The sequence below is a fragment of the Symphalangus syndactylus genome, chromosome 22 (genome assembly GCF_028878055.3).
Source record: "Symphalangus syndactylus isolate Jambi chromosome 22, NHGRI_mSymSyn1-v2.1_pri, whole genome shotgun sequence".
NCBI lineage: Eukaryota > Metazoa > Chordata > Mammalia > Primates > Hylobatidae > Symphalangus > Symphalangus syndactylus.
Window position 1 is genome coordinate 33,228,547 of NC_072444.2, and position 21,743 is coordinate 33,250,289.

Genomic DNA, 21,743 nt, shown 5'->3' on the forward strand with positions numbered 1-21,743 from the left:
CACCTTCTGAGCCGGGCTCCTCCCTGCACCCCAGGGCCACAGGGAAGCCTGGCAAGGCTGGGAACTTGAAGCTGCCCTATCCTGGACCCGGCCACCACCGGGGACCTTGAAGCTGCCCTGTCCTGGAGCCGGCCACTGCCTGGGTGGTCACGCCTTGAGAAGGGGACACCCAGGGATTGGAGAGCCTTGACCCCAGCGCCCGTCTGCTGGTCTTTGTCTCCACCATTGCTCCCCTGAGAACCCCTGGGCCCAGCTCCCAGTGGCCCTGGACACCCATGAGAAGGTGGCAGTGTCCAGGCGGAGCACAGCTGGGGGAGGGGACAGGGAAACCTGAGCCCACCCTGCCCACAGCCCCCAGCCCTTCCTGAGGTGACCTCTCCCCTGGGCCAGCCTCCCAGGTCCTCGGTGAGGTGCCATGGGACAGGCCTGGCCACTGCCCTGCAGTGCTCAGGCAGGCAGGCCTGGACCTGCCCACGGCCAGCGGGGGTGCAGGCCATGGCCTGGAACCTGTTGCTTTTGTCTTTCTCCAGGCAGGCGGGAGCTGAGAGAAGCCTGTGGCACGCTCCTGGGGCCGCCACATGCCGGGCCCTGGAGAAGTGGCACAGGCCAGGCTGAGGTGCGGTCAGTGAGCCATGATGGCCTGGGACAAGCAGCTTAGAGGGTGCTGGCCCAAGCCACCTCTCCCAGGTAGGCGTGACCACCCCACCCACTTTTCAGGAGCCCCAAGGCTCAGAGGGGTTAAGTGACTTGTGTGAGGTCACACAGCTGTAAGTGCTGGTGATGAATGTTCCAGGGGCTCTTTCTCAGAATTGGAAGTTAATTTGGTTGCCCTGCCCCACCCCACTTCACCATCACGTGGCCAGGTGGGTGTGCCCTTGCAGGCCTCCGATCCTGGGCTGGACTGTCTAAAACCCCAATGGAGTTGACGGTGTGCATGCGGACTGCACCATTCCGTTAATTTAAAATGGGAGGGCGTGACAGGAAGCAGAACCGCAGGTCCAGCTGAGGCTGGCACGGGGCCCCAGGGGAGGGCAGAACCCGCCCTTGCTCGTGCCCCACGGTGGGTCCCTTTGGGCTGAGCAGTATGAGTGGGGTAGTCTCTTGGTGCAGGTGTGTGGGCCAAGGCTGGGTGGGCACAAGTGAGGGGCCCCAGGCACATTTCCTGAAGGGCAGGAGCACTGGAGGGGCTAGACTTGGAGGAAAGAAATTCCCTTAGATCCAAGAGGACAAGCCTGGGAAGGTTTTGCCACCAGAGGCCACTGGGTCACATCTCCTTCATTTTGCAGATGGGCCACTTGAGTCCAGAGATGGAAATGGACTTGCCATCCACAGCAGGTGGATGACAAAATCCCAGCTCCCTTCACAGCAGCACCATTCCTGGTAGCTGAACGGTGCACATAGCCCAGACGCCCACCAGCAGAGGGCCGGGCACAGGAGACATGGTGCCGCAAACAATGGAGCATTACATGGCCATGAAAAGGAACGAAGCTGTGACATGCTACAGCACGGGTGAGACCTGAAAACCTCATGCTGAGGACACATGACCTCATCTGTCAGCCTGTGAGCTGTCCCCTCCCAAAGGCTAAGGTGGGACAAAGACAGAGAGAGACAGAGACGGAGAGACAGGAAGAGAGAGACAAGGACAAAGAAAGAGAAAGACAGGAAGAGAGACAGAGAGACAGGGACAAACAGAGAGACAAAGAGAGACAGAGAGAGACAGGGAAAGAGATAGAGAGAGACAGGAAGAGAGACAGAGAGACAGGGACAAACAGAGAGACAGAGAGATACAAGGACAAAGAAAGACAGAGACAGAGAGACAGGGACAAAGAGAGACAGGGTGAGAAAGACAGAGACAGGGAGAGACAAGGACAAAGAGAGACAGAGAGATGGAAAGAGGCAGAGACGGAGAGACAGGGAGAGAGACAGAGAGAGATGGGGAGAGAGACAGGGAGACAGAGACAGACAGAGAAACAGAGGGAAAGAGAGATAGACAGGGAGAGAGACAGAGTGTGGGAGTCGTTGGCATCCCGCCGCACCCCTACTGGAGGTCCAGGGGTTCCATGAACAGGTGTGGACGGGGCATCCCTCCACGCAGGGCTCACAGGAACTGGTCAGTGAAACATTATTTGTGATCTTATGCCTGGGACATGGGCGTTGGCTGTATTTTCAAGTCTGCATCATTTGAACTCCCACTGAAGCCACACCCTCTCTTCCCACTGAACCCTGAATGAGGAGCAGCGACCCTTCTTGTCGGCGTGCCCCTGCCTGCTAGAGACCCAGCTTCCACATCCCCCGACCAGCACCCACTGTGCACTGCAGGACACCAGCTTGGCCTCTCGTCCCTGCCTGGGCACAGGACAGAGGCCGGCGAGCGTGGTCATGGGTCCCCTATCCCACCCGCCCAGCCCTCCAGGCTCATAGGACAGGCCACCACCAGGAGCACGTGGGGTGGGAAAGGGGCTTCCTCCGTGCCAGGAGTTGGGTCCCCAAAAATCCCCAGGCCTATTTGCCTGAGATGTGGGCAGTGGGCCTCCAGGTGCAGGCGTGTGGACCGGCCAGAAGCCCTGGGCAGATGCATCTTCCAGGACACCCCTCCCCACAGCCACCGGCCTCCCCCATGGGAATCAGGTTCCTCATCAGCCAAAACCAGGACCTGGAAACCTGCCAGACTTAAAGCACATGGAGGAACTTGAACCGGAAGCCATGAGATGCCTGATTCCCAACTTCCTGGGAAAACGCCAACGCTGGTAGCATTGGCCCCAGGGCCCCACAGGAACACAGGAACACTGGCACAGGGGTCAGGCAGGGGCTCCCCCTACTGGCCTCACACACCTGAGCTGGTGACCGGCTCTGCAGGCATCTGGGAGTACCGGGCACAAGGAACAGGAAGCCCTGTTGGGGGTGCAGGGACGCTGCGCTGGGGCAGGGGGAGTGTGTGCCCTCTGCCCACAGCCGCCTTTCAGGCAAGGATCCCAGTGGCGAGAAAAATAAATAAATTCTAAAAAAATGGCCTTTAAATCAAATCCAATTTTCCCAACCATTTGCCTTTTAATTTGAAAATTCGTTCACAAGGGGCACACGGTTCTGGGACAAAATGGAAATTGCTTTTGAAACGTTGCCAATCATTTTAAAAATAATGTGTATCAATGGGGAAAAGAGACCAATTTCATAAGACATCTTTAGGAAGTTTTATCGACATCATAAAATGCAAATACATTATTGGAAGTGTAGGTTTTTCTATCAAGATTTAGTCTAGGAGGGATGGGCTGGGTGCAGTGGTTCATAACTATAATCCCAACACTTTAGGAGGCCAAGGAGGGAGGATTACTTGAGCCCAGGGGTTTGAGACCAGCCTGGGCAACATAGGGAGACCTCAGCTCTCCAAAAACTTAAAAAAAATTAGCTGGGCATGAGGGCATGAGGGCATGTGCCTGCGGTCCAAGCCACTCAGGGTGCCGAGGTGGGAGAATCACTTGAGCCCAAGGGCTCGAGGCTGCAGTGAGCCATGATTGCACCACTGCACTCCAGTCTGGGCAACAGAGCTAGACCCCAACTCTAAAAAAAAAAAAAAAGGAAAGGAAGGAAGGAAGGAAATGAAATAAGTGAGTTCTCAGTTGTAACAGGGGTGTCCAGTGTGTATTAGCAGGGGTCTTGCAGCAGAAGGCTTTGTGTGGCCACAGCATTTGGGGGTGGCCATTGGGGAGCTGCTGGCTGGCACCCCTCCAGCCCCAGCACCATCAAGTCAGGGCACAGAGCTGCAAAGGACAGTTGTGACGGGTGTTCCTGGTCACACTGTAGGCAGGCCATAGGCTGCTGGCACACCCAGGAAGCAGGGCACCTCGATGCTGCCCCAGCCCTGCCCCAACTTCCGTGAGGTCTCAGACAAGTCCCCTCCCCTTGCCAGGCTTGAAAGGTGACCAGCGTTCCAGGTCCTACAGTGCCTACAACAGTGGGAGCAGGACAAAGACCAGCCACCGAGGGCCCTCCGGCAAACCCAGACCTCAGCCTGCTTGGATCCTCAACTCCAGGGGCTGCTGTACCGGCTGCACCCCAGGGAGAGCCCCCACACACGTGTGACTCAGAACAGGAAAGGAGCTCACACCAGCAATTAGGCCCTCACAGCTCACCAGGACCCACAGAGCGCAGGTGGGCTGGAGAGGGGACTGTGTGGCCCAGAAAACCAGCCTGCCCAAGCTCCCTGGAGCTGAGAACAAGGCTCTCTGACGACTTCTCAGTTTGACTCAGGGCCTTCTGAGGTCTCAGCCTAGGGGTTCTCACCAGGGCAATTCCACCCCCAGAGGATATTCCCATGTGGGGACATTTTCCACGGGGTCGGAGGGTGCTGTGGAATCTAGTGTGCAGGACAGGGATGCTGCTTAGCACCCTATGTTGCTCAGGGCAGCTGCCCACAGCAGAACGCACGCCCTGGTGTCGGGGCCATGGTGGAGAGGGGGTGCTGCGCCATGGCTCCGAGCTGAGGCTGGCCGGGCACTTTGCAGGGCCTCAGGCTCACACACCAACCCTGCCCCAGTTCAGAGATGAGCAAGTGGAGGCCGGGAGGCCCAGTGGCTTGCCCAAAGCTACTGAGGGCTGAGGAGCTGGGACTCCAGCCAAGCCCGGGTCCTCTGATGGCCTGGCCGCACCCGAATGCTGCCCTCTGCCCTGTGGGGAGGAGTCCGCAGCCTGTGAGGGGATCTCACTCTCCCTCATCTCACCCTGCCCAACCCCTCTGGCCTCGTCTTCCATAGCTTCCCCCGAAAGCCACAGCCCCCGTCCCCCTGCCCTGTCCCAAGCATTCCCTCCCTGTCCCCAAGCATCCCCTCCCTGTCCCCTGTTCCTCTGTCCTCTCCCTGCCCCCCGTCCCCCTGTCCCCATGGGTTCCTTCCCTGTCCCCTTTCCCTTTGTCCCCTAGTTCCCCATCCTCTGTCCCCTCCCTGTCTCCATCCCTCTGTCCCCTCCCCATCTCCTGTTTCTCTGTCCCCTCCCTGTCCCTTGTCCCCATAGATCCCTGCCCTATCCCCATGGGTCCCCTCCATGTCCCCTGTCCCTTTGACCTCTCCTTCTCCCATCCTCTGTCCCCTTCCTAGCTCCTGTTTCTGTGTCCCCTCCCTGTCCCCCGTCCTCCTGTCCCCTCCTTGTCCCCCATCCTCTGTCCCTCCCCATCTCCTGTCCCTCTGTCCTCTCCCTATCTCTTGTCCCCGTGGGTCCCCTCCTTGTCCCCTGTCCCCAGTCCCCACATGCCTGGCTATGTGCTTTCTGTGTTCAGCCTTTGTCTACCACCTCTTTCCTGCCCTGCCCATCTCATCGCTATCCCTCCAGGCCAGGCCAGGACCCAGCCTCCTCCAGGAACCCCGTCTCGGGCTGACACCCCATCCTCCCCGCTCACCACCTGACAGGAGGTGGGAGCACAGACATTTCCTTGGCCATGGGCCCACAGGTAAGTCCTCGTCAGTTCTCCTACCCCTTCCACCTCTGCCCAGGCCTGGGGCAGACAGGGCTCCACGACCACCTCTGATAAGCCAGGCCACTCCACCCCGACTGAGCCCACTCTGGAAGAGGCACTCCCCGTGGGGACACCCACTCCCGCCTGCAGGGGCCCTGGCCACACGGCTGCTGTTACCCACCCACCCCTCGGTGGAGCTCTGAGACTGAGCCATCCGCACTCAGCCTGGGCAGGAGACACAGCCCCCTCTGCCCTGTCTGGCGCAGCCATCCCGGACACTGGCTCTTAAGGGGGATCACAGGAGGGGTGCAGGGTTTCCTCCTCCATTCAGGGAGGAGGGAAAAGCCCCCAGGAACTCCACCGGCCCCGGGCCACCCCTAAAGCAAACATCTCAATGCACTTCTGATGCCGGTGGTTCCCGATCCACCAATGATTTTACCTGTTATTTCAGCAAATCAACGGATTCTGATCTGAAGTGGCAAAGAAACCTGGGGCCATTGTGGGAGGAGACCGTCTGAATCCCCTTGTGCCCTTTTCCCAGGGATTCAGGCAGAAGGTCCCAGGACCCAGAACCCAGAAGAACCCCCGCCTGGGCAGAGGGGTCGGGAGGTTAGCGCACGAGAATGAAGCCAGGCAGACTGGCCCTGTATGAGACAGCGGCTCTCCCAGGCAGCGGCCCGGCGGAATTCCCGCAGGGCGTCATCAGATCCCAGCCTCCTGGGGCCCTCTGTGCCAAGGGGCCTCACTCTCCCCTCCAGCCACCCCAAGAAGATGGGCCGCTCTCGCTTGGCAGGCTGGGGCCAAGGACAGGGGTCCCCCGGAGTGAGGGCCAGGAGGGTCTCCCTCTCAGGGGCGAGGCCCTCTGCCAGCATTGCTGGCCCCTCCCGACAGAGGCTAAGGACCATGTGGCCTCCCTCTGTGGGTGCGATGGGGCCAGGCCCTTCAGACAGGGTTGCCAGGATGGCTTCGTCAGTAGGTCAGGGGCAGAGACGAAGGCCTGTCCGCAGGGCCTGGTGAGGAGGATGCGGCTGAGAGCCCCCTCACTGCCACAGATGGCAAGCCTGCTGCCCCATTCCCCCAGTCTGGGGAAGCCGAGCATGGGGATGAAAGACAAACACAGCCTCCCATGGTGGGGCAGTGTGCACCGTGTGAAATATGCAGATAGCTGGAGGTGGCTGAGCAAGCTGCCCTCTCTCTCCTGGGCCGTGTGGCCCACGGGAAGCAGGAGGGGAGGGGAGGCAGATGCTCAGGACAGTCTGGGGGAATCCCTGAGCCTCATCCCAGAAGCTTGAGGCCATGACCAAACCAAAATGCCCGACCCCCTGTGGGTGGGGGTGCCCCCAGCCAGCTTCCCGGGTCAGTTCACACACAGCCAAGTGAAATGTAGAAACACCAAAGCATGGCTGATTCCCGGGGATTCCAGCCACCCCACAACGGCCCAGTGAGGCCACACACCTGTTACCAACCAGGAGACATGCACAGAGAGGCAAGGCCAGCCCTCCATGGGCACACAGCTGGTCAGGGTGGAGGTCGAACCCAGCAGCCTGGCTCTACCCTGGCCTGACCTGGATATGAGCAAGGGAGGCACGGGCCCAGCTGTAGTCCCCTCCCCAGTCCGTGTTCCCACCGCACAGCCCCACCCCGCACCCTGCCTGGGAAGCCCCTCTCTGGAAAGGCCCTGCCTGCCATCTTTCTTCACCCTTTCTTCATCTTTCTTCACCCTTTCTTCATCTTTCTTCACATTGAGGCCCAATCCACATCCAGACACCCAAGAGGCCCGCCCTGTCCTCTGCTGCCTGCCCAGGCCTTCTTGCTGTCATATATGTGTTTGGGTCATACCAAGACACATGATTCCTGCCCCACCACTTCCTGCCCTGAAGCCCAGCACTGCTGGGCACACACTCCAGTTCCCTCTCCTGCTCTGCCCACGCAGCCCACCTCTGCTGCTCTCCAGCTGTGTGACCTCAGACAGATGTCTTGCCCATTCTGAGCCTCTGTTTCCTTGTCTGTAAAATGGAGATAATTGCAGTGCCTCCTAGAAGCGCTAGGTGGAATGAAGTAACTCTACGCATATGAAAAGCAAAAGCACTCCTCTATCTGGGCACACCGTGGATGCCCCATAAACAGTATCCAGTTGCAATTGATGGATGGTTATTTAGTATCAGGTGGTGGCAGTGGAGAAAGAACCAATGAGGCCCGGGTCCCAAAGGCACCAGGCTGAGGGACAGAACTGCACACACGGGGGCAGAAAGGTGGGGTCTGCTGGCTGCCGGGTCCCTGGCTCCTTCGAGTGCCTCTCCATTGCACGGTTAGCACGCGTGTCTCACCCCTCTTTTACAGTGGCCTCCACGCCCTTTGCAGAGCACCAGCCTATCCCCGGTCTCTCAGGGAATGAGGTGCCTTTGAAACGGGTAGTGCCCAGTTGCAGCGGCAGCCGGTGCCAGCTCCATGCCCGGAGGCGTGCAACGTGGTAAACAGATAACCCTGGCCCACTGGAGGCAAATCATGTATGTCTGCGAGGCCCTCAGAGGCTGGGTATGAGGAGAGTGGGTGGTGGAAGAGAAGTCCCCACCCCAGCCCCAGCTTGCTTAAGCCTTGGAGTGGGTGGTGCTCCTGGGGGTAAGCAGGTCAGGAGAGTTTGGAGGTGGGGGTCAGAGGCATGAGCGGCCTGATGGGCTGAGCTTCCTCTAAGAAAGGGGTGGAAGGGGTGGGCAGGGACATGGCCCTTGCGGGGACAAGGCTGGTGGCAGGAGGGAACTGGGCTCTGTCAGGGAACTGGGGCTCTGAGCTTGGCGATGTTTCCTGCCAGGAGCCCACCTGTTAGAGGAAGGGCGACCCCGGCAGGGGCGGTGGGAACAGAGCTGTCACTGAGGGAGGTTCAGACCAGCACAGTGGGCACAGGAAGAAGACCCAGAGGACTGACTGCCGAGGACAGGGGGTGAGGGGTCCAGGGCTGGGACAGAGCAGAGCTTATGGCCAGAGTGGGTGTCTGAGTCGATACCTGTGTTCACAGGTGATGAGTACAGCGCTGCCCTCAGCAGGGCAGGTGATTGATGGGGCCGCAGCCGCCTTTGCTGGAGCGGCCACAGCCTCGCTCTGCTCAGACACATCCCTGTCCCCTGCCCCCTCCAATCCTCCTCTCCCACCCCCTTTCTACCCCAAGGGATCACATCGGGTGTCACTAGTCCTTGTGTGGCCAGTGCCCATGTTGGAAGTGCCTGTGCTGTCCTCCAGAATCTTCTTTCTTTCCCCAGACAAGCATTTTCCACTCCTCCAACCAAGCGAGGATGACCCTTCTCAAGCTGCTGTCCCCTCCTGGCCACGCTCCTCTGGACACCCCTCAACGGGGATGCCCCACTCTGAGACGTCCCCACTCTGCACATACCCCTCACCCCTGGCTTTGGGCTTTTCTCTAAAGGGTCTGGGACTCTCCCGCTGCACCTGCGGCCATGTCTCCCTGCTGACCAGTCCCCACCCTGCGGTCCGAGCAGACGTGCCCATCCAGACAGCTGTCAACCCCCTGAACTTATCACGTGTCCCGCTGAGTCCTGCCCTGACCCAATGTGCAATCCCCCCTCCTGGCATGCTCCCTGCCTGTTCTGGAGTCAGCCGCTCAGCCCTGTGACCTCCCCCACTCAGTGCTGGCCACTCAGCCCTGTGACCTCCCCCGTGCGGCGATGACGGGGGTCCACCCGCCCCTCACTCCTTCCAGAGGCAGCCACTGCTATTCCTCAGAGTGGCTGTCCGCTGGCCCTCAGGGTTGCCTTTCTGATATTGCCGCCCAGCATTCCCTGAGCCCTCACCCTGTGCCAAATCTTCCATATTTTCAAGCTGATTCAATCCTCAGAGGAACCCAGGGGGAGGTCCCCAGGTGTTCCCAGAGGCCCCTACAGGGCGAGCAGCCTGCCCAGGGCCGCACATCTCGGAAGCGCCAAGGCTGGCTTAGGCTGGGCTCCGGTGAGCTCCACCTTCCCGCCAGGCAGCCCGTCCTCCAGAGGCCCCGGCTCCTGCAGGGCAGACAACGACCCAGCCTTTGCCCCCGTCGTGAAGGGGGCTCCCGACGATGGCCAGGTCAGCCCAAGAGCTGCCTAGGCCCTGGGCAGGGCTGTGATTTTGTGGGACTCACAAACCAATGGAGGGGCACTGGCCATGGTGGAGCTCGGCCAAAGGGCAGCCTGGGCAGCCAGTAGGTCAGGGAGAGGCAGGAACAGCAACTGGAGCTGGACAGGGTACAGGACCACCAAGGTCACAATGGCTCCTAGGCTCCATGCTACTCCAGGTCTGAGGGGGTTGCTTCCCATCACGCTCCCGGCTCCCACACCCCACGCCTCTCCAGGGACAGGCCCACCCCTGGCCATCCCTGAGGCAGTTCCAGCTGGAGCCCTGGAACCCTGGAACCTGGATAGGTGCCAGCCGACCTGTGCTCCCAGCCCAGCCCTGAGGGAGGCTGTGCAGCCAGACCCCACTCTGACCAGCACGGCACCCACGAGGGACAGCTGTCAGGAAGCCTCACTCCTCAGGGCCCGTGCACCCCCATTTAAGAGACACTGGTCTCCCTCGGACCTGCCAGGCCTCCTCTCTCCCAGTACCCACCGCATGGAGAGACATTCGCCTGCTGACTCTTTGTGGGCCAGACCACCAAGCCCTGCCTGCTCTCTGCGCTGCAGCCCCAGCACCCGCCTGGCACACAGTAGGTGCTCCGTGAAGAGGCGATGACAGAATCAATGATTTGGTTTGAGCTAGCGGGGCCCAGCAGGTCAGGTCAGGACAGGACCAGAGCGACTGCTGGAGAAGCACCATTTGGGGTTAAATTGCTCGACTTCCTCCTCATTTCTCCTCACTTTTTCTTTTTCTTTTTTTTTCTTTTTTCTTTTTCTTTTTTTTTTTTTTTGAGATAGAGTCTCGCTCTGTCGCCCAGGCTGGAGTGCAGTGGTATGATCTCAGCTCACTGCAACCTCCGCCTTCCGGGTTCAAATGATTCTCCTGACTCAGCCTCCCCAGGAGCTGGGATTACAGCTGTGTGCGCCACCACGCCCAGCTAATTTTTGTATTTTTAGTAGAGACAGGGTTTCACCACGTTGGCCAGGTTGCTCTAGAACTCCTGACCTCAGGTGATCTGCTGGCCTCAGCCTCCCAGAGTGCTAGGATTTCAGATGTGAGCCACCGCGCCTGGCCTCAGGTGAGCCGCCCGCCTCGGCCTCCCAGAGTGCTGGGATTACAGATGTGAGCCACCTCGCCTGGCCTTCTTCCCCACTTCTAAGGGACTCCTGTACATCCCCACCTGGGCATGGGCTCTTGGGCAAGTTCAGACTGCGGGACCCCAGGGAGATGACATCCACATTCCAGAAGCCTGTGCCCACGTGGTCCCCCCGGCCCCACCATCATCTCTGCCTTAGGGATGAGCAGAGAGATCCTCAGAGCGGTGTGAAACGCACCCAGGGCGACACAGCAAGCCAGGAAGAGCCCACGGTCTTGCCCCCCCGGGGCCACATGCCCATCCAGGAGGCCAGGCTGGAGCCTTTGCTCAGAGCCAAGGGAACAGGATCCAGAGGCCCTGGCCCCTCAGACATTTCCCCAAGGCTTCGGGGAGGAGCCGGTCACTCAGTTTCCCTACCCACCCTCTCACCTCTAGCAACACACTTGCACATTTATGCACATGCACACACCTATTCACATATGCGCACACGTGTCCGCAGGCACTGCCACGTACACACTCTGCCCTCCTCACAGCAAATCCCCACAAGCCCCTCCCCTGTCCCCCAGTTTGATGGGTCCCTGAGGATTCCCCAGCCTGGAAGTCCAGCCCTGGAAGCAGGACCCAGGCAGAAGGAACAGGACATGCCCAGCCCCTTCCTGCCGTCCAGGTCGGGATCAGGCTTGGGAGTAGCTGCCTGAGTGCCGGGGAGGCCAGGGCATGGCTTGCTGTTGCTGGGAGAGTCTCCGGGGCCACAAGAGAGTGAGGGGGCTGGGGAGAACTGGGAGGTTCTGGATCAGCTGTGTGAGGCTGAGGATGGCGGCCCCCAGCCGGGAAGCCTCTGGACGTGCCAGGCTGGGGCAGTCACTCTGCGCCTCCTTGGCAGGGAGTGGAAAGAGCTCCTGGCGGGTCCAAGGGGTGGAGGTAGCGGTACCAGAACCACTTCTGCCCCCGATCTTAGGGTCACACGAGGAGCCCTGATGTGCTACTTGGGGCAGATGGCTCCCCAGAGCTGTGGCTTGTCCCATCAGGAGAACTGCGGGCAAGGCCTCCCCACCCTGGCCTGAACAGTACTGCGTTTCCCAGCTGCCTCCTGGGAGGCAGTAGAGGGGCTCTGTGCACCCCAGGGTAGGCCCCTGGAGCCACTGCACCCACGGCGGCAAGGAGACTGCCCCCGACTCAGGCCGAGAGGAGGGCGAGCCAAGTCAAAGCCTACCTTGGCTAAGCCTGGGCCCCGGAGGGTCGGTGGGGCCAGGTGGAAGTGGCCCTCGGCTGGCTCCTGGCTCCTGCAGGCGGGTGGTGGCAGCAGCGTCCCCGTCACCTAGGTGATGACATTGGAGCTGCGAAACTAGGCGGCAGGCAGCGTGGCTGGCCTGGAGCTGCAGGGCAGCTGGGGGCGGAGCATGGCCTGGAGCCCTGGGGCTGGAGATGGGCCTGGAGCCAGCACCTGACGCCCAGCACCTGCCGCCCGCCACCTGGCATGCACACGCCACCCTGCGCCCCTGCTCCCCCCGACCCTCCTCAAGGCGACCGACAGGGCCAAGCTCAGGGCAGCCAGGACAGGGCTGTCGCCACCCAGCTTTGCACTCGTTTCACTCCTCACTTCCAAGCACACTCAAAACTAAAGGGAACAGCCCAGGAACTCACCCGCCCGTCCCCAGCTCTCGTCACTCTGACCTCTGGCTTTTTGTTTCCTGGGGCATTTCACAGCAAATTCCACCTATGAGACCATCTCATCTGTAATACGCCAGTACATGCTTCCAGCAGGTAAGAACTTCTCTTTTAAAATATTATGTCAAACCATGAAATTGCTGATAATTAACCGTTTTGGTCCTACCAACAACACACACACACACACGCACACACGCAGCAAGTTCAGATAATTCAACATTATATGCAGCCATAATATCAAATTCTGAATCTTTAATGCTGGTCAGAGGATTTTGAGGAGCCCCGCCCCAATTTTGGAGAGGGTAGTGTGTGTCGCTGCCACTGTGCCACCTTCCTCCCCCACAACTGCAGCAGCACGGAGTGGACAGGACGAAAGGGACTTGGCCGACACAATGAAGGTAAGGATCTCAAGATGGAGAGACGATTCGGGATATTCCAAATGGCCCGATGTAACCACTGTGTCCGTATAAGAGGGAGGAGAAAGGGCAGGGAGGAGAGAAAGTGCCACCTTGCTGGCTTCGAAGACGGAGGAAGGCGCCAAAAGGTGAGGGATGCAGGTGGCCTCTAAGCCTAGAGAAGGCAAGGAAACAGGCTCTCCCCAGGGCCTCCAGAGGGAGCGCTGGCAGCTGCACCACACCTTGATCTCAGCCCAGTGAGCCTGACCTCAGGCATCTAAGCTCCAGAACCAAGAGAAGATAAATCTTGATCGCTATAAGCCACTAAGTGTGTGTCACTGGTCACAGCAGCCATAGGAGACTAACCAAATGCCACAAAACTCCAGCTTGGGAAACCTCTCTTGCAAGGATGTCCCCGTTGCCTGGGGGCCCTGGAACAGGCCTAGCACTAAATTCTGCCTGAGCAGAAACCTGGCAGGTGCAGGAGGCTTTGCCCAGTAATATGCGCGGCTCACACCACCCCGCCCAGGGCCCAAGGGGCTGGCGTGTCTTGTCGGCATAGTCCCGAGGGATGCCTGGTGCTTTTCTCCACTCCCTGGGCAGGCAGGGGAGGGCCCACATCTGTGCCCCACACACGGCAGGAACACAGCAGGCTGCGCACTTGGGAAAGTGGCTCTCAGATCAGGGGCTGTTCCAGGTGAAGTGGCAGCGTGGCAGCTGAGGCTCCCCGACTCCCAGTGCCCCGGGGGACACAAGCTGAATGCAGGCACATTGCTGGGGAGCGGTGTGTTTGTGTGCAGTGTGCATGTGTGTTCGTGAGATACGGTGCAACGGGGGATGTGTGAGTCATGGAAAGCAAGTGCATTTCTGCCTACGCGCTGCACGGATGTGTGTCTATGCGCTGCACGGATGTGTGTGACAGCTACTCATGGCTGTTGGCTCCAGGGAGGAGATGGCTCCTCACTACAGCCGGGTGACTCTTTGCAAAGTGTATCCATGGTTCATGCTCAAGCGCACCAATCTGGGTTCCTTGGCTGCAGTGACCTCCTGGCACGCACCCTTCCTCCCCGACCCCTAGTTCATAGGAAGGTGAGGGGAGAGGAAAGACCCGAACCCAGGGAGGCTGGTGCCTGGCTCCTCTCAACATCCTTGTTGGAGACAAAAGGTGGGTGGGTGACAGGAGGAGCGATAGCAGCTGGACCCTGGCCATAGCCATGGCCAAGTCTGTTCCCTGGTCTGAAGAGCAACTAGCACAGAGTGACAGTGGCCACAAGCCCTGGGGGACACTCAAGGGGGAGTTCAAGGAGAATTTTTGCACACCTGTGCACCATAACACAGGGGTAGAAAAGCTATTCCCGAACTCTCCTGCCCTATTTTAAGCTGGGTGGTCCAGATGTGAACTATAGGACAAGCCCTTGTTTATTTCGGTTTTTTTTCTTTTTCTTTTCTTTTTTACTTTTTTTTTTTTTCTTTTCTTTTCTTTTTTTTTTTTTTTTGAGACAGAATCTCTCTCTGTCGCCCAGGCTGGAGTGCAGTGGCTCGATCTTGGCTCACTGCAACCTCTGCCTCCTGGATTCAAGCGATTCTCTTGCCTCAGCCTCCCAAATAGCTGGGACTACAGGCACGTGCCACCACGTCTGGCTAATTTTTTGTATTTTTAGTAGAGACGGGGTTTCACTGTGTTAGCCAGGATGGTTTCAATCTTCTGACCTCATGATCCACCCGCCTCTGCCTCCCAAAGTGCTGGGATTACAAGCGTGAGCCACCGTGTCCGGCCACCCTTGTTTATTCCTATAAGGCAAGAGCTGGAGAGGGAACCGTGCAGATGTGCGCACTGTCTGTTTTCTGCAGCTGCCGTAACCAATGACCACACAACGAGCAGCCTAGAACGAGACAAATTTACTCTCTTACAGTTCTGTAGGTCAAAGTCCGAGATGGGTCCCAGGGAGCTAAAACCAAACTGTGGGCAGGGCTGGCTGCTTCTGGAGACTCCGGGAGAATACATTTCCCCCTCTTCCTGTCTTTGGGGAGCCCTGCAAGAATCCCTACTTCCCTGTCTTCTCTCGGTTCTGGAGGCCCTGGGACAATCCCTACCTCCCCGTCCTCTCTGGCTTCGGGAGGCATATTCCTTGGCATGTGACCCTTTCCTCCATCTCTGAAATGCATCCCTCCAACCTCTGCCACCATCATCAGCTCCTTCTCTCACCCCTCCTGTGGGGCCCCCTGATGACACTGGACCCACCTGGATCCTGCCAGATGGCCTCCCCATCTCAAAATAGCTGAATCACGGTCCCCTTTGCTGTGGGAAATAACATAGACACGGGTTCTGGGGATTGGGACGTGAAGACCTTTGGGGAGCCACTTTTTTTTGCCAGCCATAAATGTCCCTCATTGAAAAACATGTTTTCTGAGCCCTCTGTTTGGGGGTCAGTCTGAAAGCTGCCCTGGGAGAGACACCCGCATGGCACTGAGTTGCGCCTGCTCAGATAAAGCACCATCCCCACCGCCAGTGCTCACTTCCGAGCTGAAGGGCTTCTGGGACGATCTCTTCCTGCTCTGTGAGACACACAGGACAGGCTTCTCTGAGGTCAAAGGGCACCCTAGCCTGCAGCCAAGGCCAGGGAGATGGGCAGGAGGTGGTGGGGAGGGAGCCAGCAGAAGGGCCATTAAAAGCCCCCCACCCACGCACCCACCTTCACTGTCAGACCCCTTCCTTTCTCCCCACAACTCTTCAGTATTTGCCAGCAGGCCCCTCTGTGTGCATCAATGAGTTTCTGATGCCGCAGAAGTGAAACTGTCAATATATGACCCATAAGTTACTCCCCACCCAACACACAGCTCACTCTGCACCAGGCACTATTTTAAGATTTACATTCATTAGTGTGGGAGACATAGCAAGACCCTGTCTCTAAAAGCAAGAAACAATAAAAGATAAATTAACTGGATGTGGTGGTGTGCGCCTATGGTCACAGCTACTCAGGACACAGGCAAGAGGATGGCCTGAGCCCAGCAGTTGGAGGCTGTGGTCAGCTGTGACTGCACACCAGCCTAGGCTGCAGAGTGAGATTCTGTCTCTCTCTTTTTTTTTTTTGAGACAGAGTTTTGCTCTTGTTGCCCGGGTTGTAGTACAATGGTGCGATCTCGGCTCACGACAAACTCCGCCTCCTGGCTTCAAAAGCAATTCTCCTGCCTCAGCCTCCCAAGTAGCCGGAATTACAGGCATCTGCCACCACACCCAGCTAATTTTTGTATTTTTGGTAGAGATGGGGTTTCACTTTATGTTGGCCAGGTTGGTCTCGAACTCCTAACCTGGTGATCCACCTGCCTTGGCCTCCCAAAGTGCTGGGATTACAGGTGTGAGCCACCTTGCCCGGTGATTCTGTCTTTTAAAAAAAAAAAAAAAAAGGCTGGGCACAGTGGTTCATGCCTGTTATCCCAGCCACTCGAGAGGCTGAGGCAGGAGAATCGCTTGAACCTGGGAGGTGGAGGTTTCAGTGAGCCAAGATCACGCCATTGCACTCCAGCCTGGGTGACAGAGAGAGACTCTGTCTGAAAAAAAAAAAAAGAAAAGAAAAGAGAGACAAACCAAAGGACCTAGGGGCCAGAGAGTTATGAAACTTCAAAATACGAATGATTTACATGCACCCCACTCATATCAAGTCCTTCCGGTTTTAGAGTTCTGTTTTGCATAAATTACTAACCGTACACTTCATCGTCAAGAATAGACTCTTTCTGTTATTCTAATACTTTCAAAGACCAAATTGACCAGCTGAACATTAGACAATGAATTCTTGGAGTTATACAACGGTGTATTTTGCTATTTTTATCAGAATTCATCTTTTTCATATTAATCCAATTAGCATCCTGTTTACCAATACCTTGTTTTTTAATTTGCAGCTTTCTTCTAAAAGCTTGGGGGACTTTCACAACTCGATCTGTCCTCCCTCATTACTGCCAAATAATTAGTCAAGGAGCCATCCCTGATCAAAAATTAAGAACCCAGAAGCAAGTTGGAGCACGCCTCGCTCCAGAAAAAAACATGACAGGAGACTCTTGTAATTATGAGGGGACTGGTTGGTAGTCATGATGGCAGCCGGCAAAGACTGTGATAACAGGAAGGAGAGACCTGCACTGAATCGTGAGCGTGGCCGATCACAGCTCATTAACTAGCTCGGAGTTTGCATCTCCTGTTTAACTGACAATGACCGCAGAGTCTTTCTTCTGTAATTTGGGGGCTGACTCCACCCTGCATTGTGCATGGTGCAAATTGCGAGGACCACAAAGAGAGGATGGTGAGTTGCCTTGCCCACTGAATCGTGCACCTTATCTGGGTCATTGGATTCACAGGAATCACCTGCCTCTGAAGAGGGAGCACATCTTCCCTTTGTAGCCTGACCGAATCTGGCAAGGGTGGCTGGATTTTCTACAGAAGAGAGACCCCCCTCTGTGGCCCAGCCGAGGCCTCTCACAGACTCTACAACCCCTGCCCCCCAACCATCTCACAGTCAGGAAGGACCCACACTGGAGCAAGGCTGCTCCCCTGTCCCCCCACAACCAGCAGGCCACGGTCAGGCGGGTGGGCACCACCCAGGTGGACCCGGAGGCTAGGAGGCTGTGGAAGAGAAAGCTGCAGGTCTGGCTCACGTGTTCGGGCTGGTGGAGAAAATGGAGCCAGGAAGTCATTGCTAAGATCACAGGAAATGATGCAGTACGGGCGAGTGGGAGCTTCCCTGCCTTCTCCAAAGGACCCAGTGAAACACGGCACCTCTCCTGCAGGAGGGGCAGCCTGCCCCCTCAGCCCAGCCTTCCCCAGGTGCCACCCCCAACCCTGCCTGACACCTCAGAGCAGCAGGTGAGCGATTAGAGCCCCCACTCCTCCTCACAGGCACCCTGAACCACGGGAGGCCTGCCAGCTGGTACTGGGCAGGGAAACAGGTGGGTCCTTCCTATCCAATGCAGCGCCCCTGGCAGGGGGACACACCCTGGGCTGGGTGGGACCCCTGCCGGCTCAGTCCCCGCATCTGGGCTGGTAGGAGGGTAGGAGTCGTGATGCCCAGGGGCCCGTGCCCAGGCTGGCAGGGCAGAGGGGCTGCACCAGCCTCACCTGGACACCTCGAGTCTGCCAGTGCCACCCTTGGGGGTTCTCAGGTGTGGTCCCATAGGCAGCTCAGATCGAGCTCACAGTGGGGATACAGCAGCGGCCTCCCCAGAGAGGCTGTGGCATGGAGGCAGGTGGGCCGGCCACGACCCCCAGGGTACTGATTGGGCTCAAGACATACCACTACCCCCAAACCTGGCATGCTGGCATCTGAGAAGCCAGGGAAAGCAGGTACGCTCTCTCCTTGCTCCCTGTCACCCCGAGGCAGGCCATGAAAGAGTTCTCTGGCTTTCCTTTGAATTAGGTCACAGACCCTCGCGTGCCCTAGACCCAGAGGAAAGGAAGACTAGAGCCTTCAGGCCTGGCCCCAGCCTCCGGTCAGGACGCCTGTATCCTTTCTTTTTTTTTTTTGAGATGGAGTCTCACACTGTTGCCCAGGCTGGAGTGCAGTGGCACGATCTTGGCTCACTGCAAGCTCCACCTCCTGGGTTCACGCCATTCTCCTGCCTCAGCCTCCGGAGTAGCTGAGACTACAGGCGCCTGCCACCGCGCCCGGCTAATTTTTTGTATTTTTTAGTAGAGACGGGGTTTCACTGTGTGAGTCAGGATGGTCTTGATCTCCTGACCTCGTGATCCGCCCGACTCGGCCTCCCAAAGTGCTGGAATTACAGGCGTGAGCCACCGCGCCTGGCCGCCTGTATCCTTTCATCATGCTCTGCACTGTCCACGCCCCACAAACCCAGGAGGAAAATATGCAGAGTTCCCTGGTTCAATGGGTGTTCCATTCTCAAGGCTCCTGTGTCACATGGAACTTCTCGTAAATAAGCCTGCACGGCCCTCTTGTTAATCTGTCTTTCATTACAGGTACGGCAGCCACCAGGCTCCTGATAGGCAGAGGGTCCTCTTGTTAACCTGTCTTTGTAGGGGCCGCAGCCTCCAGCCCCGTGAAGAGGAGAGGCCCCTTCTCCCCTCAGGCGTGGGTGGCCCGGCCTGCAGCTGATCTTGGTCACATGAATTGATCTCCCAGGCTTCAGCCTCCCCGTCTGTGAACGGGACAATGATCACTGTTTCCAGATAATGGTCAGCAAAGCCCTCATCTGTATGATGCCACGGCAGTGAGGAAAGCGCCGCCCTCAGATTACTCATGCCACTGCCCAAAGGGCAACACACGGGCCCAGAGACGAGTTTCTCTTATAAAAAATAATTTCGTTTTTCTCTGAGACCACTCGGAGCTGCTGGAAGAGGCAGCCCCATGCTGTCCTCATACCGGGGATCCCTCCCTGCGCTCCCCAGCCAGGTCTGTCCTGGAGCCTGGCGGGCAGCTGATTCCATCTCCAAGGCCCATAGAGGCCCCTCTAGGCCTCCTTGCAACGTCCCCTCCACAGCTCTGACACCTGCGTTGGGGCTCAGGACACGCCACCCCACCCCAAAACACGGCTTGAGGGGGCAGAATGTGCCACCCCAAACATGCCTTGGGTATATCAATTATTTCGAGTAACTGCAGACACAGGGGTGGCTCTGCCCAGCTGCCTGTCTGGGAGAGAAATGAAAGACATTTCCATTCGTACAGGTCTCTATGCCGGGAGGAGAGCGGCTCCAGGCAACTCTGATCACCTGAGAGATGCATGTCCGCATGACGAAGCCACCTTCATTCACCAGGCCACTCCCCTGCTATAGCTGGTTCAGGCTGCAGCAGCCCCACGACCCCGTATCTTCCTGCAGCTGAGGATGACATAGACGCCTCCACTATCTGGCCCCTTCCCCCAGTTTCATCTTCGTGTGGGACTCCCATTTGTGGACATATCATTAAAATGGGTTTTCTCCTGTTAATCTGTCTGATGTCACTTTTCCTCCCTGCAGCTTGGTGACATGAAAGGACCTCCGTGGCTGGCCTTACTCCCTGTGGATGCCACAGCTGCAGGATCCTGGGGCCCGAACAGAAGCTGGTGAAGGAAGAATTCCTGCTCCAGCAGGTGCCTGGTCTCCACCTTCAGGGGCTGCTCAAGGAGAGCGGTAATTTGGGGCAGCAGGAAGAAACATGGGTGTGAACTAGTTCTTTTTTTTTGAGACAGGGTCTCACTCCATCACCCAGGCTAGAGTGCAGTGGCACCATCATAGTTCATCGCAGCCTCAACTCCTGGGCTTCAAGGGATCCTCCCACCTCAGCCTCCCAAGTAGCTGGGAGACAGGCAGGCACCACCACACCCAGCTAATTAAAAAAATAAAAAATAAAAAATATATATAGTGTGTGTATATATATAATACATATATATTATATATATATAGTGTGTGTATATATAATACATATTATATATATATATATACACACAAAATACATGTGTGTGTATATACACTTTGTTGCTCAGGCTGGAGTATAGTGGTGCGATCTCAGCTCACTGTGGCATGAATCTCCCTGGGCTCAAGGGATCCTCCTATCTCAGCTTCCTGAGTAGCTGAGACTGCAGGCATGTGCCACCATGCCTGGCTAAGTTTTGTATTTTTTGTAGAGATGGGGTTTTGCCAAGTTGCCCAGGCTGGTCTCAAACTCCTGGGCTCAAGCAATCCGCTCGTGTCGGCCTCTCAAAGTGCTGGAATTACAGGCGTGACCCACCGCGCCCGGCCAGATCTAAGAGTATTTTAAACTATCTAACTTTCTGCATTTCTCTTTGAATATTTCATTGTTACTTTGATTAAATGAGAATTAAGTATTATTTCATAACGATCTGGGATTCCATTTAATCAAGTGCTTTAAACCTTTTGACATTTTGACAACTTTCCAAAATCACACACTCTAAATTAAGTCTTTCTGACCCTGAATTAACGTTTGGGATTTCCCAGATTGGCCCCTGGAATATCTCAAAAGGATTTATTTTCTCTCTTTATAAAAAGATAGATTATTTTGCCAACGTTCAAGGGAACTCTTTTTAAATAAAATAAAAAGATATTAAATAAATTGGGCTTATTTGATCAACTAAATTTGCATGGAAGCACTGTAAAATATGAAGTGATGATTAACCTTCTCTGGGTGAGTTATATTTGCATGGATATATATTAATATAAGAGTTCCAGAAATTACATGAAATTCTTAGAAATCTGATACATTCTATATTAGTTGTAATTCTAGTTGTTATCTGAAAGTATATGCCACAGGAATAACCAAACTTCCTCATCAGTTACACTGTAATGATCTCATCACATCTTTAGCCAAGGCTATTTTAAGCCTTTCTGTCATACACAGTTAACTGTTTGGCTCTGATGCTTTCCCGAAAGCTTTTGCAAGCAACTATAATCCTAAAATGTTGTGTCTTCAAGAAGATTTCATGGAGAAGACTTTGACCAGTACAGGTTTCTGATACATTAAGATCACACCGCTGGATGGCAAGAGTTTCCAGAACGTAAATGAAGGAACTATTTATAACTTACAGCATTCTGGTACATTATACTTTTGTAAGCAAAATTGAAATGATGACTTTTCTCCCTACCTGATCTCTCCAGAATTTGGAAACTATTAGCATTTTTATTTTTATAGCCATAGAGTTATTTGCTTAAGTTCAAGATGAATCTGCTGCCTTGTAATAGGAAACAATTGGAAATATTGGTTAGCTTACCAAGTGTTTGACTGGAATACCATACTTGAGAGTGATGTGCACAAAATCAGGTGTGGGTAGCTTCAAGGAACTAAGGTTGACTTTATGGAGCCAATGAAACCCCTTGGAGGAAAACAAAATTGCCCTTGTACCTGGATTAAAGGGCTTCTACGGCCCCACAGGTTGAGGAAAGACTGTTATTTTTTGCAGTAATTCTCAAGAATATGTCGGGAATCTTGGGAACGAGGAATCCTCCCAAATCTGTAGGTATTGCAGGTGAAGTCTGATATCAAGTCCTTGGCTTGACTTCTTAGCCTCAGGAGGCTTTTGAAAGCCTAACCTGAGATTTCTTATT

The 21,743-nt window shown here is 56.2% G+C and overlaps 2 protein-coding genes across 11 annotated transcripts in view; one reads left to right on the forward strand and one right to left on the reverse strand.

Annotated features, from left to right (window-relative positions):
• Positions 1-21,743, reverse strand: part of TP73 (tumor protein p73) — an 84,098-nt gene that overhangs the window by 53,204 nt on the left and 9,151 nt on the right. For 2 of the 9 annotated variants that reach the window (XM_063632018.1, XM_055262556.2), the window contains exon 1: positions 11,854-11,965. The exons of the other annotated variants lie outside the window; for them this stretch is intronic. The gene's annotated coding sequence lies outside the window, so the exon portion shown is untranslated. Of the gene's footprint in view, positions 1-11,853; positions 11,966-21,743 lie in introns of those variants that run through there. 9 annotated transcript variants of the gene reach the window in all.
• WRAP73 (WD repeat containing, antisense to TP73) overlaps positions 16,455-21,743 on the forward strand; it is a 33,751-nt gene continuing 28,462 nt past the window's right edge. Inside the window, exons 1-2 of one of the 2 annotated variants that reach the window (XM_063632025.1) lie at positions 16,455-17,555; positions 19,662-19,774. The gene's annotated coding sequence lies outside the window, so the exon portion shown is untranslated. The remainder of the gene's footprint in view (positions 17,556-19,661; positions 19,775-21,743) is intronic. The other variant, XM_063632024.1, reaches the window with a different exon arrangement.